General features: G+C 42.9%; 1 long non-coding RNA gene across 1 annotated transcript in view; it reads left to right on the plus strand.

Annotated features, from left to right (window-relative positions):
- Positions 1 to 17,844, plus strand: part of LOC102148601 (uncharacterized) — a 34,339-nt gene extending 16,495 nt beyond the window's left edge. Inside the window, exons 2-4 of the long non-coding RNA XR_288633.4 lie at positions 8,773 to 8,847; positions 14,118 to 14,278; positions 16,976 to 17,844. This is a non-coding gene — a long non-coding RNA (uncharacterized lncRNA). The remainder of the gene's footprint in view (positions 1 to 8,772; positions 8,848 to 14,117; positions 14,279 to 16,975) is intronic.
- Positions 17,845 to 17,899: the final 55 nt, after the last annotated feature.

Here is a 17,899-nt window from a genome sequence, read left to right on the forward strand (position 1 = left end):
AGACATCTTTTTATTGTTGAGTTGGCCTCTCATATTTTTTTACTCCTTTGTCATCTGTTGCCCTGAGGCCACATGGCTAGTTAAATAGGAATCACCCAAGGCTCCTGATTCCTTGGCTGGGGCTCCATCCCCTGAGATGAGGGAATCTGCTCCTTGGTGCAAAGTGGATCTAATAATAATTGTAATAGTAATAATAATAATGCTATGCATGAAGATTTTTGATAGTATTTTTATTATATATTTTTTGCTTGTAAAAGTAATACAACATGAAAATCCACCCAATTCTTTTATATAATATTTCATTTGTCTACTTCATAAGTACTTTTTCAGTTTTTAAAATGATATATTTATCATTTCTTTTTATTAATTCTAACAGCATTCCCGTGTGATCCAGAGGTGGGAAATAATATCATTTGGAGACAGAGGGGGCCAAGGTGAAGGACTTCATTTTAAACACAAGATCCCGCTTCCAGCCCAGTGTTCTACCCATTAGTTAGACCCAGGCTTTTCCATGGGCAGGTGGTAATCTACCCATTGATCTTGAAGTCATGTCTGGTTAATTTCTTAGCTGACAACTGCCACCCGCTTTTCTCCCCATGGGAATTTCCCCAGGGGAACCTGGCCAGCACTAACTCAGCCAACCCACACCTCACCCAGCCTTCCAACAGCCTCCACTTTACCCACCTTGATCATACTTGAAGGAAATCAAAAGTAACACCTTGTAGGGAAAGAGCTAGGGCCTCACGCCGTAGAAGATACTGCCTCCCACTCAGCAGCTGGTGTCTTGTTCATTCGGACGCACAGATCGTGATGAGTTTCGAGAGCTGCTGTGTGCACCAGAACTCGGGGAAGAAGTTCATTTCCTGGTGGTCTGTGGGTGTGGTAGACTTTGAGTCTCTGAATCCCCTACTTCTTTGCTTGAGGGTAGCAACAGAGACCACAACACTCGTTCCTCTTCCACAGAGTCCACTTATTTTCTCAATAGGTTTCTGAAATTAAAGGTCTCAGCGGGTAGCTTCTCGTTGACTAGTTTGGGCCAGATGCTAATAAGAGCTATCATTTATTGAGCATGTATATATATATATTTATGCATATGCTTTATATACCATATATAACATGCACCAGGCACCATGCTGAGCAAAATAGTCATTCTGTCAGCAATTATAGAGCCCCTTGGAATACAGTTGTGAATAAAGCTCTCCCAAAGCTTATAATCCAGTGGGGGCGACAGCCACTGAACAACCGCTTATTTGAATGATTACAAGGGAGCGAAGCCCTGTGGAGGGGAAGTCCGGGCGCTTTGGGAGTCTACAACTGGGATTACTTCATTTTATTCTCACAATAGCTCTGGGAAGTAGCTATTGCCATCCCTCATTTTCCAGACAAGACAACTGATGCTGAGAGGGTTTGGGTAAATTTCTCAGTGAAAGAGAGTGCTGAGATTTGACTCAAGATCTCTCTAATGCCAAGGACTGGGTGTGCTCCCACCCTGTTCTTCACGCTCGCATACAGAAACAAAACTGCTCACCATTGTTGGCGTGCACATCTTCTGTAAGTTTGGATTTAGCCACATCATTATTGTATCAGAAGATCAAAGTTCCCTTCCCCATGGAGAGGCTTCAGGGGAGTGGTGAAACTTCTGAAACTCTATGCACATTTTAGGGGATAGGTGCATGTATTTCTTGGGAGAGGGTCCCTGGATCAGACCATGTGCTCCAGGGGATCACTGCCACCAGAAGTTGAATAGCCCTGCATTTGTGCTTGCATGTAGAGCCCTGCTCCTGACTTTGTTGTCAGCCTCAGAAGGCCCTGCGGAAGAATCCTTTCTTGCTTCTTTCTAACTTCTGGTGGTTTCTGGCAATCCTTGGTGTTCCTTGGCTTGTAGCTGCCTCACTCCAATTTCTGCTTCTTTACGTGGCTGTCCTCCCTCTCTCTCTCTAATGGGCTTCTAATAAGGACGCCAGTCATTGAATTTAGGGCCCACTCTAATCCAGTATGACTTCATCTTAACGAATTATATCTGCAAAGACCCTATTTCCAAACACAGGGGAAGTGAACAGGTCCAACAGACCTGTACTGTGAGGCAGAAAGTGATGGACATCCCACTTGATAGCACGCAGGGCCCTACCAGAGTTGAAAGGTGGGAACACTTGTGCATATGTCTATCCCAGGGGGGCATGAGGAAAAGCCTCGTGACAGTGGAGGTATCTGAACTAGGTTTTCAGGGATAGAAATGTGGAGAAGTAGGAGAAGGCAAGGGGAACCGCAGGTCAGACACCAAGTTGGGAGATGTCAGGCATGGATGGGAAATGGCTCGGTTTGGCTGGAACCTAATGAGCATTAAGCAACTGGATTGTGGGGGCCTTGAGTGCCAGGCTAAGAAAGTCAGGCTCTAGATTTTCATGCCGGAGCCATGAGGAGTCCCTGAAGGGTATCAAGGCAGGATTAGGGTTATGCTTCAAGAAGGCTAACTAGACAGCAGTGGCTATGATGGGAGGAAGAAATGGACGGAGTCAGTTAGGAGGCTACAGCAAGGGTCCCAAGAAAGAGAGGACCAGGACTGGAAACTGGCCAGAAGCCTTGTGAATGGGGCAAGAAAGTGGATAAAAAAGCATGAGACAGAGTATGTAGTGAGGGCAGGACCAGGAAACTCATTGGATGATGCCATGTATTTTGTTTTTTTTAAAGTTGGAAACATTTATTAACCTTAACATTCATTTTTTTTAATCATGTTTTTTGTTATGCAGTGTTTTACGCACAGCCAGCCCTGGTGGTCTAGTGGTTAAGATTCAGAGCTCTCACGGCCGCAGGCCGGGTTCATGTCCCCATCAGGGAACCACACCACCTGTCTGCTGGTTGTCATACTGTGGTGGTTGTGTGTTGCTGTGATGCTGAAAGTGATGTCACCAGTATTTCAAATACCAGCAGGGTCACCCATGGAGGACAGGTTTCAGCAAAGCTTCCAGACTAAGACAGACTAAGAAGAAGGACCTGACCACCCACTACCAAAAAATTGGCCATGAAAACCCTCTGAATAGCAGGAGAGCACTGTCCGGTCAAGCACAGGAAGGTGAGGGGATGGAGCAAAAAGACCAGGCAGGGTTCCGCTCAGTTGTCCACAGGGTTGCTAGGAGTCAGAATCGACTCGATGACACTAACAACAACAAAATTTTATACACACAAACAAATATAGGTAATGCACATGTAAGTTATGAAGCATAATAGTCACATAAGCATCCTCGAATCTGTCACTCACTCACAGTCCTACCTGTGTGTTTGATGTCATCCCCTGCCCTACATTTAATTTTGTGTTGACCATTTTCTTACATTTTTCTTGTAATTTTACCATATCTGTTTGTATCACTAAAATGTTATTTTGTTTTGTTGGTTTTGAACTTTATAAAAATGGCATCATACTGTATATACTCTTTCTCTCTTTCTATATTCTTAATTCAACATTATGTTTATAAAATTCATCCATGGTGGATGATTTTGGCTTTAAAAGAAATGGAAAAGGCAATGAGTGCTATTTGGACCTTTGTATTTCACAGGCAGAAGGCACTTCTGACTGGAGACCTCTAGGGATGGACATGTCTGGTCCCTTGGATGCCACCGCAGAAGGCATTTCAGAGGAGCTAGCTAAGCTTCTCTCTGTTCCATCCCTGCCCCTAACCGTAACTGAGAGGCAGGCGCCATAGTAACACATTCTAGGCCAGGAGGCTCCATAAAGAAAACTTGCTGGCTTAACAACAACAACAACATTTATTTTGCTCAGAAATCTTCAGTCTGGGCAAGGATAGCTCATTTCTCTTCCACTCTGTGTTGAATGGGGCGGTTTGAAGCCCGGGGGCTGGAATCATCTGGGAGCTCACTCATTCAGTCTGGTGCCTGGGCTAGGAAGGCTCACACAGTTGGGGGCTAGAACAGCTGGGGCTCCTCAGGCAGCTCCCTTTCTATGTGGTCTCTCTACACTGTCTTTCCGTGATAGCAGCTTTAGAGAGCCCAGCTTCTTATATGGCGGCTCATAGATTCCAATGCTTTTGTCCCAAGAGAAGGAGAGCCAGATAGAAACTATATTGCCTTTTATGGTCTAGTCTCAAAAGCCACATGGCCATACTCTGTTGACAGAGGAGTTACAAAGGTCCACCCAGGTTCAAGGGGGAGTGAACACAGTCCCCATCTCTTGAAGGGGAAGTGTCAACATCACATTGTAAGGATGAGAGATATTGGTATGGCCATCTTTGGAAAATACAGTCTGCCACAGACTCTGACCTAGAAAGAATGAAGTGCCTTGATGTATTTTCACAGGAGAATGCTGAAAAAGAGTAGGAATATGCATAGGAAGAATAATGGCCTAGAAAATAACTAGCTAGACATCCGGGTCTAGGGTCTAAGATACATCTCTCTTGGTTCATAAACCAAAGAAATGGCATCAATCACAGAAATTGGACTCAGCTCCTGTGACTAACAATTACTGTGCAGTAGCATTTAATTCAAACAACAATAATTCTTTTTGAGCCCCCTTTTCTTATTAGGTGCCATGGTAGGTACTGTGTACAAAGACAGTGAATGTGCATGTTCCGACATGCTCACAAGCTGCTTACTGGAGAATCCAGTGACCAGACAAGATAGAACAAGGTGATAAGAGGTAAGAAAAGGGAGAGGGGGCGAAGGAAGAAAGAATAAATAAGACTAAATAAAGGAGAAATAAAAAGGATGGAAAGAAGATTTAAAAATATTTCCATTTTTGTCTGAGTCTCTCTTTTTCTGCTCCAATATAACTTTTGAGCTCTTTCCCCACAATCTCACACACCGCAGTTTTTAACTACTAGGTTCTTAGGAGGAATTTGCAATCATATGTCGTGAAGACGATGTTTTTTATCTAAAAAACTGAAAGCCTCAGGATTCCTTTTCGAGGGGGTCTTCAAACCGCGCCAGGAGTCCTCACAATCTGCACACGGTTATGAGCAGGCTCCTTCTCTAGTTTCCCATTTCAACTCCTTGGGACACCATCCTCCAAAACACAGTCCACTTGTGGCCCCTCACCTATGGGTTCTTACAGGTGGGCGGGATTCACGTGATTGGACTTGAGTGAGGGGAACAGACTCCCACTTGCAGTGTGACTCGGTTCTGTTTATGGGGGGAAGAGGGCTGATGCTCTGTTTGTCTCCATCTCCACAGAACTATCCGCTGTGGAACTGAAGAAACGATAGGGTGTGAGGAATTCACGTGCAGTCAGTAATTGGTTCTGGGGTCTTTTCAGGCTCTCTCTATCTTTGGGGCCATCTGGGCTCTTCCACTGCCAGCCCCTACTGCTTCTGCGGGAAGATGAGTGTGGGGCCCACCCAAAGTTCTGCAGAATTGGTCCTCCAAGCTGAGGAGGCTTCTGAAATTTCCTTTGTTATTATTTTAACAGTTTTATTGAGATACAATTCACATACCATACAATTCACCCATGTAAAGTGTACAGTTCAATGGTTTTTAGTATATTCAGTTGTGCAGCCATCACTACAATTTTAGAACATTTCATCATCCAAAAAGGAAACCTTGTCCTCATTAGCATTCCCTCCTCATTTCTCCCTAACCACTCTCCTCCACACTACCACTCTAGGAAACCACTAATCTACTCTCTACGGCTAATGGATCTATCACTATTCTGGACTTTTCTTATATGTGGCATCCATAGATACAACATGTGGTCTTCTGTGACTGGCTTCTTTCAAGATTTGTAAGTTTATTCCATGCTGTAGCATTTATTTATACTTCGTTTCTTTTTATTATGGACTATTATTCTGTTTTATGGATATAAGACATTTTATTTATTCATTCATCAGTTGATAGACGTTAATTTCCAATTTTTTACTATTATGAATAATGCTGCTATGAGCATTAGTGTACAAGTTTTTGTGTGGGCATGTTTGTATTTCTCTTGGGTGTATACCTAGGAGTAGAATTGCTGGATTATATGTTAATTCTGTGTTTAACCCTTTGAGGAACTGCCAGGCTGCCTCCCAAAATGGCTGCAGCATTTATAACCCCAATAGTGTAAACGGGGGTTCCAGTTTCTCCACATCCTCACCAATGCCTGTTATTTTTGCCTTTTTTACTATATTTATCCTAGTGGATATGGAATTATATCTTTTGGTTTTGATTTGCATTTCCCTGATGGCTGGTAATGTTGAGAATCTTTTCAGGTGCTTACTGACCATTGTATATCTTCTTTGAAGAAATGTGTATTCACATCCTTTGATCATCTATTAATTGGGTTAATTGTCTTTTTATTATTGAATTATAAAAGTTGTTTATGTATCTTGGATACAAATTCCTTACGAGATATTTGATTTACAATTGTGTTCCCATTCTGTGGGTTGTTTTTTTCACCTTCTTGATGGTGTCAGTTCAAGTGCAAAAGCTGTTGATTTTGATGCTATCCAATTAATTTTTTTTATTGTTGTTGCTTGTGCTTTTGGTGTAATAGCTAAGAAACCATGGCCCGATCCAAGACCATGAAAATTTATGTCTATGTTTCTTCTATGAGTTTAACAGTTTAGCTCTTATATTTAGGTTTTTGATCAATTTTGAGTTAATTTCTGTACATGGTGTGGGGAAGGGGTCCAATTTCATTCTTTTGCATGCAGATAGCCTGTTTTCCCAGCACCATTTGTTGAAAGACTATTCTTTCCTCATTGAAATGTCTTGGCCTACATCGTTGTTTTTTATGGCATGGAAAAAACAATGAGAAACTAAAGAAATGGCGGAGAAATTTCTTGATGAGGCCCAGACAGTAATAATGATTCATGATAGCTACATTATATTGTGCCTGTTACAAGCATTATCTCATTGAAGCCTCACAAAAACTCTATGAGGTACATAATGCTTATTCCCGTTTTACAGATGAAGAAATCAAGGCTGAAAGAGGTTAAGAAGCTTGCCCAAAGGGCCATTGCTAATAACTAGTGGTGCTGGGCTTTGCATCCTGGCCAATCTGACTTCAGAACTGCTATGAACAATTATTGGCTCATACCGGAAATAACAATGGCAGCTAATTATGTGTCAATCACTATTCGAAGCACATTACTAACTCATTTTATTCCTGCAATAACCAAATTCCTGTAATACTTTTATACCTGCATATGGATGGATAAACTAAGAAACAGGGAGATTAAATAACAGCCCCACCAGTAAGTGGGAGAGCTAGCATTTGAACCCAGAGTCTTTGATTTTTAACCACTATTCTATACTCTTCAAAGCTCTGTTGCATCGGTTTTCAGTTTCTAACTGCAGCTTCTCTTTTTTGGATAGCTTTATAATCTATTGATTTGTGATTCCCACAAACAAGTTGCTTTAATTTTGCCGGGCTTCTTGACTCTGGGGTTGCTCACTGTAATAGTCTTGAAGAAATTTCCAGGAGGTATTTTTGTCTTAATGAGATGAGCAGTTTTCATAATGCTGAGCGTCTGCTTTTCTAAATTAAGGAAGTTTCTTGTAATAGCAGGGCCATCAATAGCCTATAGGAAACCAACCAATCCCCACTGTGGATTTCATTTAAGGTAAGACGGATGACTTTCACCCTTTAGGCCTGTGTCTCCCTGTTCATGGCCTACACAAATGTCATAAATGCTGCAGTTCAAAAGGATGACTGGTACTATGCACTCCTTTTTCACTGTTGCTTTTGAATCATGAAATGTCAGGGTTCGTTTATTGCACTTGTTCTTTTTTCAGATTAAAAAAACTGAGTCCTTCAAAGATTATGAGATTTGCCCAGGACTTCTGATCCTGGTCCAGTGCACTGCCTGGTCCTCAGGCTACCTCTTGGTGATGTCGGTATATTTGCTTTTGTTTTCTTACGGGTGAACTGTCCCCAGGTGTCTGCTGCTAATATCTTAAATGGTGGAATGCAAAATGATACAATGCTTTTCAGCCGTTTCATTGTGAATTTACTCCAGATAGTTTTTGTTTAATCAGAACAATATTTCCTAGGTTGCCAGGCAACACGGTGATGCAGTTTCAGGCTTTGCTGCCAGCCAATGAAATAGAAAGGGCTTTGTCTTTTGCTTTCAGAATGAACTTCTTCTTCTCTTGCACTCTTTCTAGATTTCTGTTCACTTTGTGTTGAGGTCAAAGAGTCAAATAGGCATGAAGAAAAAAGTGTAAAAGCTAACTGAAGAGCAAATGAGCATCCTTCTTTCTGGTTCTTATACCTGGATGAATGTTTAGTGTGGACATTCCATTTATGTGTGACCCTGGGTTAGGTGGGAAGGTTGGCCTCTTGGAGAGTTACATTAAGACTCGACATAGGCCTGGCCAATTGAGGGAGGAAAAGCAGTTAAGTAAGATGAAATTAAAAGGTTGCAGCCACAGAGTAATTCATTCAGGTAAAAAATGCACCCATCTAAGGAAGGGCTACTGTGAGCTTTGGAGTAGAAGGCAGGAAATGATCGGGTACAAGTAAATTACAAATTCAAAATGGAGTAAATTGGGTTGTACTCTTCCATCACAGCTTTTCAACATGGTTTGAACCCATTCAGTTTTGTCAATGGAAATGGGAGGATGGCAATCTTGGAGAACACTGAAGAAAATAAATGAACGATTTGTGATTAGAAGAGAGACTAGAAGAAATAGTTTTGTTAATTAATTGGGCTGAGCCAGAGTGCTTCTTGTTACCCATCCATACATTTTCAAGCATTCCAATTCCATTGCTGCCATTTGTGTTACGTGTTGCTTTCTCTCCCATCACCTCATGCCTCTGGTGACCTCTGCTTCTCCTTCTAGGGAAAGGCTGAAGAATCCCTCCACTCCTTTTCACCAGGAAGCTCATTCACGTGTGCTGGTATTGTGGCCTCTGGGGTAAGCATTTTCCTACAAGGGGCCAAGAGGCTCCTGTGAAATGATCCAGGACCCCACATCACAGAAACCCAAGTTACTGGCTTCATGGAGGCCCTTTGTCACCTTCATCTTGACACCCCCCTGTCCTGCCTCCTGCCCTGCCTCCTGCCCCCCAGCTCCCTTCTCTACTTTGGGTCCTGGCCCCTCTTTTTGGATATCTTCTTTTATAAAATAAAACCCAGATGTTTGGCCCTGTTTACAGCTGCACTTCCGTTCCCCCTCACTCCCTACATCCTGCAGCATGTATCCACAATGAGTTTCCTTAATAAACAACACTCATCCGGAATTTCTCTGATCTGATTTCCTCTGCCTCACCTTTGCCAGAATCACACTTGCCAAAGTTTCCAATGACTCCCAGCCATCAACAAAAAAGGACCGTTTCCCATTCTTGGTCATCTATTCATCCAGTCAATCAAGCTTATTGTACTTGTCCCATGCTGGGCACATGTGGTGAAGGATGCAGTCCCTGCTCTCATCACACTTACCTTCTAGTAGAGGAGGAACCAATGAACAGGCACTCATGTCTGGCTCCTGACCCAATCTGAGGGTGGGCAATGGGTTGGTAAGTGCTTCCTAGGACTCTTCATAACTTGATCGGTTGGGTCATCAATTTACCGCTTAATACCTTTCTTTGCCTAAGCTACATGTTTTCCTTTTTATTTTATTTTGTTTTTTTAAAAGATTGGCACCTGAGCTAACAACCGTTGCCAATCTTCTTTTTTTTCTGCTTTTTCTCCCCAAATCCCCCCAGTACATACTTGTATATTTTAGTCGTGGGTCCTTCTAGTTGTGGCATGTGGGATGCTGCCTCAGCATGGCCAGATGAGCGGTGCCATGTCTGCGCCCAGGATCCGAACAAGCGAAACCCTGGGCCGCCGAAGCTGAGCGCGCACCCTTAACCACTCAGCCAAGGGGCTGACCCCTACATGTCTTGCTTTTTAATTCAAGCTACTCTTATATCCTCTTTTGGAGATATGTATGTTCTGTGATCCTGTCTTTATAAAACCTCTTAATACAGCACATATTTTTAAATGTCTACTATAACCAGATCAACCTATACAAAAAGTGAAAGAGATTAAGAATCCAGAAAATGAGAGTTTAAAGGAATGCAAGAACAAATTGTTTAAGAAAATGGTGGCAAAACAAAACTTTTTTTTAAAGATTTTATTTTTTCTTTTTCTCCCAAAGCCCCCTGGTACATAGTTGTGTATTTTTAGTTGTGGGTCCTTTTACTTGTGGCATGTGGGATGCCGCCTCAGCATGGCTTGATGAGGAGTGCCATGTCCGCGCCCAGGATTCGAACTGGCGAAACCCTGGGCTGCTGAAGCAGAGCGCGCGAACTTAACCACTCAGCCATGGGGCTGGTCCCCAAAACAAAACTTTTAACAACTTAGAAGGAGAATCTGGTCTTTTGGGCATTGATCATTTATAGATATTTACGAATGTCAGTGGGCAGCATTCAGGGATGCTCGTTCAACCAGTATGTACCAGATGATGGAGCTGGCTGTCCACACCCAGCATTTGTTTTGATTGGTTGGTGCCATAGTGAATTTACATAAAGATAATCAAACGTTAGCTTCAGAACCTTTTACTTTCACAGCTGTATGACGGCCCTAGTAAAGTGTTCACATGGTCATACGTTTTTTAAAAATCTGTTACCTAAGATTAATGAACAATAGCTGGTTGAGACCACTGTCCCTTTCCAGTGTGACTTCCTCTTCATTACACTTCTCTTTGAATTGACGGCTGCAGGCATTTTTAGGATCAGGCGAAGAGAAGTGGAGTTAGGCAAACATTCAGTTTGGGTTAGAGGGATATATTTATGAGGCTCCCAGTCACTTCTGTGTATAGTTAAATATTTCCCCTTTGTGTAGGCATAGTTTCCAGAAATACTCCCAATGCCCATTGTACCGACCCGACAGTGCCATGACCCTGCTGATATTTAACATGAACCGGCTCTAATGCACCTGGCACCAGAAATATGTCGGTAGTAGAAGATAATCAAGGTTTGAAATGGAAGGAGCCAGAAGCTATTCAGTGATAAATTATCCCAGTTATCAGATATGTAAAATTTTAATCTGAGGATTCAATTCTCATCAGTGCCTCGTCAAAAGAGAAGTTTTCTTCTATCTAGTATATACCTGACAGTGCAGCATATACAATTACAAATGCACCATATAAAAAATTATTTTCCATACATTTCAATAGGAAATCCATAGAAATATTTTGATATTGAAAAGTGAACTGTAACAAAAAATTTCACATTATAACAAAAGCAATAATACATTAAGAAGATAAATTTTTGAAAAGAAGTAATGGATACACTCTTGGATACTTGACGATCTAATTAATGAAGAGGAACAAATCTGATGTCATCCCTAGACCCCAGCAAGACTGGCCTCTGCTCTGGGCATCTGCTCCAGGGGACCCAGCTGTAGCTTTCCAAGGGCGAGGAGTCCCTGGGCCGCGAGGGGACATGTGCCTTTCAGTAGTGTTAACCAGTGGAACATTTTTGTCAAGAAATCTACACCTGCTGCCCCAAGCTGGAGACCAGTATTTGGAAAGCACATTCAGGAAAGACATTTGTAAAGCACCCTGGAGAGAGAGTGGCCAACCAGATCACATAGCTAGTGTATTAGACATGCCAGACAATAGAAAAACGAAGCACCATTTTGTGACATGTAAAAAGTAGCCACCCACTTAGGCCACCCCACAGGAACAAGGGAGAGCCAAGTACCTCAGAATAATAGAGTTAAGAGGAAGTTGGCTGGTGAGTGACTCCACTGGAGAGGTGAATATCATTGTGATGGGTGGATGTTGGCTGGCAAGGGCCTGACAATGAGAGGCCTGCGCTTTGCCTCCCAGAGCCTGGAGGAATGTGTGGTGACCCTTGCATCCTGCTTGCCTGCCTGGCTGAGGCTGCAGCCAGACTATGAACTGAAATGAAAATATCCTTCTAAGGGTATTTCAGGTTCAAAACCCAGTTGGCTAGTGGGAGGAAAAGGATGTTATCTGATGACAGATAGCAGTAGCCAATGTCTGACTGTTACTCATAGAATCAACATATGCTGGGAATTCCAGGGAGGTGCGTTCCAGAAAACTTGTATCCTAGCACTTGACTTCTGATTTAGGGAAACAATGGAGCCTCAAGGGTGGGGAAGGGTGTGTGTGATTGTGGAGCTGAACATTCATCTCTAGTCACCCTGTGACTAGAGCTATAAGGTCACTCCACCATTCCTCAAAAGCTTGGGGATTCCTCAGAAAACCAAACCCTGGAATATGATGCTTACTGTTATTTAACTCACTCCACAAATATCTATGGCGAGCTTGCTCTGTGCCAGACATTGGTGCTAAGAACAGGAACATAAAGACACAAAAGATAGAGTCCCGCCCCCTAGAGTTTTGCAAATTTAGGATTACAGAATTACGTTCTGACAAAGAATGACCTGGCAGCAACTGGCAACTACTTGTTAATTCTTTGGAAGCAGGCGTTGGATAAGTTATGTGAATGAATTTTGGACTGGGAGCGAAGATGGATGTTTGCAGTAAGTTAATTCTGGGCTCCAAGACCTTCTGTTTCATAACAAATCTATTTTCCCTTCACTCTGCTTTTCAACACATCAAGGTTGGCTGCCTCATGGGTCTCCGGATGAGTAGAATTACTTTGAGCATTCAGCAAAGGTCACAACTCTCTGTTACTAATCTTGTAACTATCTATTAGGTACAAAGCCCTCCGGTGGCTCCTTCCAAATTGGTCCATTGCTTCATGGATGGTGAGAATGGCTGATAAGGGCTGGTAATGGCCCTTAATCTGGGGACCATAGCACCAGCTGTTGGGAATTTTGCCAAAGCCAGAGTGTACCTCGGTTAACCCTGGGAGTTTACACAGTGGTTCTGCTGTAAAAGGGTATACTCCTCCCTCAAGAAAGCCAGTTGGGTCAAAACAGTGGAATGTTTTCAGGGCTGTAATGTGAGTAAATTCTGAAACAAATAGCCGTGAAGTCAGTGCTTTATCTTCTTCCAAAGCTGGAAACATGAATGCTATTCTGTGCTTTCAAGTTTAATGGCTTGTAGCGATAGGGCAGAACATTCTTACATTATGAAGTACGGGCTGTTCTGTATGGTGGTCAAGAAGACTAGCTGACATGTCTCCATGTTTGGGGAAAAAGAGAGAATATCCTAAAACAAAGGACCAGAGAAGTGAATAAAAGTTCCATAAAAAGTTATAGTTGATGGTCCCAAGGACTACAATTTAGCTATAGTCTTGCCCCTATGGACCTTGAAGTGGCAGAAGTTGGACTCCTATAGTTCTAAGTGTCTCATTCAATGCGGTTGTGGGCCAGATCCTAAGAAAAACCCAATTTAAGCATAAGGACACTGAGCTGACAAATATCCAGGCAAACAGACTCTTCTTTGCTCTTACTTGCTTTCTAAACTAGTTAGTTTGAATTATTTGTGTGGTTAAAAGTTAATGCTTGTGTGATACAGTTTACTCTGTAGTTCACAAAAGTGACGCTAGTGATAGTTGTTTCTAGAACATGTCTAGATTCATTGGCATATTTGATAAATTACTTCTCAAGTCTCTCAGACATGCTTCCTAAAAAGAGCCTTGAAACATCTTCCTCAGTGCCTTAGACAGTTCTTTGAATGGAGTAGGTGACTGGCAGTTTGTGGTTGCTGATGCCTGATGATGATGATGATGACGATGATGATGATGACTATGACAACCAATGTTCTGAGTGCTCACTATGCACCAGGCTCTCTACTCTGCACTCTGCATTCATTAGTTCAATTAGTCATCATCATTCATTGAGTCAGGTATCCTCAGCTCCATATCATAGATGAAGAGACTGAGACAATAAGAGGATAAGTCACTAATCTATGTTCACATGGTGCATAAGTGGGAAAGGGACCCAAGTGTTTCAGATTCTAAAGCCTAAGGTCGTATTGCTCTAGTCTATTGATTTCATGATGCTAATGAACCTTGACTACCCTCTGTTCCTGTCCTCACCAGATAGATATCAAACCATACAAATAAACCAGGTTTTTGCCCCAAAGATGCTATTGTTGCTTTAGAAGATGTATCTCAGAGGTCAAAAAAAGAGAAAAATTGGGAATCCAGTCTTCTTTTAATGGGATATTTGCTGCCAGGTTTTGAGGAGCATCTTAAAGATGCTGTTCACTTTGTCATTAACAGATATATTTTTCTCTTTTTTCCTACTGAAAAAAAGAAAGGAACAAAATACTGTCCAATGGACCAAGCAGTTCTGATGTGGCGACTCTAGTTCTGGCCTGAGCACCCTCACTCACAGGCCATGTGATTAAATCCAAGATACTTGCTCATCCATCATGCAGAAAACTCATGGAGATCAGACAGTTTGCCTCCCACCTGGTAAGGATGTAATGGGTTTAATGTGGGCGGAAGTGATTTTAGTCTCTCTGCTGGACTTTGTAAGCCAATGGGTTGTATGGCTCTTTCTGCCCTAAAACTTGTTAAGAAAAAGATTCTCCAGATTGAGCAACCAAATGTTTCATTAAATTAATTTGATACATTCTTCCCTAAAAAAAGAATATGAAAAAGGACAAAAGAGAACATGTACGTTTAGGGAAGAGTATACAGTTTCAGGGCTCCCTTTCAGCTAACGAGAATTGCCCATCAGTGTAAAGACTTGGTGCCATCCTGGGGGTTAATATCCGAGGGGGGCGTGGGCAAAAAACACCAGTGCCTGGGAGTCGGTCCCGTGTGATGTTGAAGAACAGCCCTTGGAGGGGAGCCTGGAAGGGAGAAGGCGAACCCTCACGGAGATGGCTGGTGCTCAAGGGGAACAGGGCAGGGGCTCCAGGGATGGGAAAACAGCCACTTCTGGGGTATTATTATTCATCGTAACCCTCCTACCACTTATTATCATGGTGTCTTCAGTCTTTTACTTTCTAAAGCAAGTGTACATATATTGCCTCGTTTTCTCCTTTTTACGGGAAACCTGTGAAGTGGATGGTGCAGAGATTATCCCATTTTACTCCTGAAGCCATGGAAGCTCAGAGAGCTCGGCTGACTCGCCGAGACTTAGTTTACTATGTGAGCTGGGATTTGAGGCTCCTTGACTGTGAGCTTGCCCCATGGTACACGGTCTGCATCTTTAATGTCACAACAGTACCCTGATAGCAAACACTATGTCTACAACACTGGCTCCCGGAATTTACAGAGAAAGAAACAGTTTTCAAATAGAATCAGTTAAAATGCATTTGGGCCTAAAGTCTTACAAATGTGCAATTTATTCTTGCTAGTGAGCCTTGAGGTTAAGGGACTTGAGTTTTATATATGTATATATAACTCTACCTTCAAAAAATCTATTTAAAGAAGAAAAAAATCACCTAGAAGCCTACTATTTTTCCCTTGTTTTCCCCACAATGAACATAGATTCATATTTTCTTTCTGATTCTTAAGTAACAAGGCATTATTATATAAATTCAAATAATATATAAAAACACAAGGAAGAAAGTCAAAGAATTGCGAGTTGATTGCCATCACAGTTGGAAGAGCAGCATTCTAGCATGCATATGCTCTCTGTGCAGAGACTTGGAGCTTCCTAGTTAAGGAAACCTAGGCTGGTAGCCTTTTATAAAGAGAAATAATCACCAGAAATTTTCTTTTACAAGACAGATTTTTCCTAACATCAGTGTGCTTAATGTGGAGCGCATCTACACTTGATAACCACCTTGCAAAAATAGAGAAAATGAGTACATTGGGGCAAGCCAGTATTTTGAAGAGCAAGGAGGTGGAGATTTGTAGGAGATGGAGGAAATATCTGTGTAGACATTGAGGACGAGGTTTAGTCTGTTCAGTTCAACAGGCTCATCTTGAGTTCCTACTCTGTCCGGCACGAGGTACACAGAAAAAGAAAGGTTTTATCCTGCCCGCAGGGTCTCTCAGGCCAGTGATGGCAGATGACTTCTGAGCCTGGGGGGGTGAGGTAAACGTAGATCTGAGTGCTGTGGGAGCTGGGACTGTACCCCAGCTCTTGGTGTTAGGGAAGACTTCCTGGAGGAAGTAACACCTTAATTGGGTCTTGAAGGAGTTAACCTGGTGTGGGAAGGATAAGCCATTCCAGGCAGGAGGAACAGTGTTTGAAAAGGCTAGGTAGGATAATGTGGTGCATGGAGAAAAAGCACAGATGGTTCAATATGGCCAGACTCTGTGTGTGTGTGTTTAGTGGTGGGTGGGGATAGGTCGACCAGATCAGGTGGGTCTTGAATGTGAAGGTAAAGCAGTTAACACTTAATGCTGGAAACAATGGACAAAGCAGTCACATGGTAGGTTTGCAAGTAGGAAGATGGCTAGGGCAGCAGGGTGGATCTGAGAGGGCAAGATTGGGGCAGATAGGAGACTTGGCCAGAGTCCAGGGGAGGAGCCATGAGGGCATGGGGGAGCCCAGGTGCTGGGGATGGGAAGGAGGGCTGGGAGGAGAGCAGAGGGTTCGGGAAAAGGGCCTCCAAGGCAAACCAGGAGCTGCAAACCCAGAGCTCGAGCAGTGGAACCCGCTGCCCAGGACCACCCTGCTGGGGGACAGGGCGCTAAAGAACCAGGGAGACTAGCCCCTAAGATTTTTCTCAGGTGAGCTGAGGCAGTGGAGAGAAATTTTGTTACCTTTATTGGGAAAGAGGAAAGAATAAATTAAATAATAATACTAGGATCTTTGAAAGAGGAGTATAGGAAAAATGTACAAAATTGGGCTCAGCTTTCTCCTCAGACCCAGTCCAGAGATCTTCTAAGATGTGAGAGAGAAAAGTTAAGTGTAACAGATGCTGGGGTGCCCACCCAGACAGTAGTCATGCCCCCAGCAGCCAGGAGTGCTGGTGGCTGACGCTCTCCACTGTGTCCCTCTCTGGGATTTGCCAGGCCAAGGTCATGTCCACTTCCTGACACAGTTGGCACCCAATGACTGATCATTATGGGGTACAAAGGCACAGCCCCCTCGACTTAATTCAGGGCACTGCTGACCTCCCCATGGGTGAGCCGAGGCTTGGGTTCTGATAGCATTGAAGTTTAACGTCTCCCTCCACCCAATCCTACTTCCTTTACTCCCCACAGGTCTTGATCCACAGAGCACTTCTTAAGACCCTTCCCGGACCCACGTCTCCATCTGAAGTCTGTTTCCCGGGAACCTGATCTGCAGCCTTGAAGAAGTGAATCTAAGCAGATGCTCTGAGAGGACAGAGGCAAACTGGATTCTTCTTTTCTAGGAAGATTGGTGGTCAGAATTTATCCCATCAGTGAGGCAGGTGAAGGTGTTCTCTGGGACTTTGATGCCTGGCCAAGTCCCCAGAGTATGGGCTTTGATATCAAACAGACCTGAGTTTGAATATCATCTCTGTTACTTATCAACTCTGAGATTGTGAGAAAGTCACGTCATCTCAGGTGCCTCAGCTGTAAAACAGGAAGTCATACTTACCTTGCAGTTACATTCACTGTCCAGTCATACTTACCTCCCCATACCTACATTGTGGGACAAACAAAATGGCTGTTCTTGCTGTAATTCCTAGTGTTTGGTGCATAGAATGGTCCTCAGGGAGTGTTGACGAATGATCAGCGAACAACACTGATGGTAGATGTCCTTCAGGGCGGTATTGGCAGTAATCCAAATGGCTTTGGAATTTAAGGAAAGAAGTATAAAGAATAAAAGGAAAATATATCATGGTGGAAAGAGAAGGTTATTGCTGCCAAGACCAAGATGAGTAGACTGATCCAAACGACACAAATTCAATTCCTGAAAGATATCCTAGCAAGTCAATTCAATTAAGAACATTTTAAAGCATCTGCTATGAATGAGATACTGAGGGAAGACCCAACATGATGACCATTTTCTGGAGGACCCTACTTATAACTCTGTTAGTGTCTTAAAGAATTTATTTTATGAGAAAAGAGCCTATATAATCATTAAATATAGTCACGGCATGGAATGGGTGCTCAAAAAATATTTACTGAATGAAGTATATTATGTGAGACACTTCAAGT

This window comes from Equus caballus, chromosome 17 (genome assembly GCF_041296265.1).
Source record: "Equus caballus isolate H_3958 breed thoroughbred chromosome 17, TB-T2T, whole genome shotgun sequence".
Classification (NCBI taxonomy): Eukaryota; Metazoa; Chordata; class Mammalia; order Perissodactyla; family Equidae; genus Equus; species Equus caballus.